At 36.5% G+C, this 2,697-nt stretch overlaps 1 pseudogene; it reads right to left on the bottom strand.

Moving 5' to 3' along the window:
- Positions 1-416: 416 nt before the first annotated feature.
- Positions 417-1,145, bottom strand: LOC102954916 (annotated as a pseudogene).
- Between the last annotated feature and the right edge of the window lie 1,552 nt (positions 1,146-2,697).

Here is a 2,697-nt window from a genome sequence, read left to right as displayed (position 1 = left end):
AATGTTCTTCTTGTCCTCTTTTTCTTAATTTTTGGGATTCTAACTTAGGAATAAAGCCCATATTTCTTAAAACATTCAACTTCATATTTTTAGAAGGTAAAACTCTTGCCAGGCAAGGGTATTGATATTTTAGGTGGAAAGCATCAGATTCCCAATTTCCCCATCTGCTGTCTCATGTTCTCTTACAATCTTATTTCTCAAATAAAAATGTCTCTGAACTTGGAGCTACTAGGTAGGGAGGATAATTTTAAACTTTCAGTTTATGAATAAATTCCACAGATAGAAAGAAACCTTGTATGCTAACTCATGTTAGTGTCAGTGTGCAAGGTTATTAACCAAAACATTTTTTTTCTTTATACATAGTTTTGTTTTGTTTTGTTTGATGTTTGATCTTATTTGTTACTCTTAGAAAAATCTCAATTTTGGCTGGACTCAGACTTAGAGGTAGAAACTCTCAGAGAAGACAGCCTCTGTCTCTTGGCAATCTGTTCCTGGTATTTTTCTTTGGCTTCTGTCATTTTCTTGGCCAAAAGTTTAGCATGTCCTGCAGCCTCTTCTTTATTTTTCTTAGTACGCTGTTTCTTCAAAGCAATACGCCAACATCTATGTTGGAGGACACATGGAATACAGGATGCTGAATCTTGGGTGCTTTGTTTCTAGGTTTCTTAACTTCTTTGTTTAGGGGCTTTCTCACAGCATACAGGTGGACATCATCTTCCTTAGTTTAAAAAATTTGCAGATTCTGCTAGCTCTTTTGGGTCCCAGTCCATAAGGCACAGTAGTATCAGTGAGTCCAGGAATATCTTTCTCCCCTTTTTTTTCTACAATGACCAAGTTGAGAAAGCTAGGCAACCCCAACAGAGTTGTGCTTTTTTTCTCCAGTCCTCCTTGGTCTGTAGCAGGAATGCCCTTTACGCATCAGCAAATGGACATGGCCATAGGTCGACACCCTGCTTCATGGGGAAGCCTTGTTTGTCATTGCCACCACTGATTCAGACCATGTAACCCTTCCATTCTTCACCTAGAGCATCAGCAGCAACTTCTGTGGCCATTCGCTTCTCATAAAAGGTATGAAGTTTGAATTCATCAACCACTTCAATGAGTTTCTGGCAGCAAGTAGCTGGGAAAGAGGTGTTCAGCTTCATGTTGAAGCAGCTTACAGCCTCCAAGGCGCCACAAAAAAAAGGTCTTTATACATAGTTAAATGACTGTCGATGGATTTGAATGCATCGGTACAGTGATAAGCCACTCCAAAACATAAATACCTTATTTACACAAAACGTATCTTCATTCACCTTTTATGTCCATAGAGAAATGTGATCTGGGATGTCTGGGCCTCCATCACATTGTCTGTTTGAAACGCAGAGTTAATTGGACATTGTGAGAAAGGAAAAGAGAGATTGGAGAATGGGCATTTTGTTGCCTCTGTCTGGAAGCGATACACATGATTTCAAATAAAATTTCATTAGCTAGAATTTGTCACGAGTCTTCCTAAATGGTGAAAAGCTATGAAATAAAATGTTTGCACAGAAGGAGAGGACAAGAGGACATTGGTGAAGACTAATAATTTCTACAAAATTACTTTTGTTATAAAAACGCAGTTTTCCTAAATGATATAATGCCTTGTTATGAAGCTATAGTAATTAAGAAAGTATATTATTGCCATAGAGTTGAACCAAGAGACCAAATAAATAGAATAAAGATCCCAAAAAGATTCCTGCTAAATTAGAACTTAGACATCTCACAAAGATGACACTCCCATTGGTAAAAAAGGAGACACCATTCAATGGAGGTAGGAAAATGATTATCTACAAGGAAAAAGATAAAATCCAATCCTTATTTCATATAATAATTTAGCTCACTATTTATCAAGGGTGTTAAATCTAAGAAAAATTCAAACTCAGTAAACAATATCGATAAGTATTGTTTAGAACTTGGATACCAGGGAGAAAGTTCTTTTTTTTTTTTAATGTTTATTTATTTTTTGAGACAGAGAGAGGCAGAGCATGAACGGGGGAGGGTCAGAGAGAGAGGGAGACGTAGAATCTGAAACAGGCTCCAGGCTCTGAGCTTTCAGCACAGAGCCCAATGCGGGGCTCGAATTCACGGACCGCGAGATCATGACCTGAGCTGAAGTCAAACACTCAACTGACTGAGCCACCCAGGCACCCCAGGGAGAAAGTTCTTAAACAAAATAAAAATGTGACTGTGTTAAAGTCAACAGCTTTTGCTCATCGGGTACCCTAAAAAATAACAACAAAAATGTGAATATTTTTTTCAATGTTCACAGTGACCAGTGTTTCCCATTGTAAATGAATATACTGTAATATTTACACAATGGATTATTTCCAGCAGAGAAATTAAATAAGCCATATCAACAATAGGTGAACCTTAGCAATATCATATTAAATGAAAGACTCCCAAACAAGTAGATGTAGCATGATGTCCTTTATATACGTTCAACAACTGAAGTGCAACAAAAATTGAAATATAAATATAATATAATTGAAATACAAAGAAGACAAACAATATGTATAAATGTGACAAGCTATAATAAGAGGAAAAGAAGAAAATGGCAAACATGATTTTGTACTACAGAGTGTGTTCACAGGTATGTACTACATTATTAAAAGTAGCTAAGTCATTAATAATGAGAAGATGTTGTGGATCAAGGATTATAGTTAATCTACTCTTTGA

This window comes from Panthera tigris, chromosome A1, assembly GCF_018350195.1.
Source record: "Panthera tigris isolate Pti1 chromosome A1, P.tigris_Pti1_mat1.1, whole genome shotgun sequence".
NCBI lineage: Eukaryota > Metazoa > Chordata > Mammalia > Carnivora > Felidae > Panthera > Panthera tigris.
This window is presented reverse-complemented; position numbering and strand designations above follow the sequence as displayed.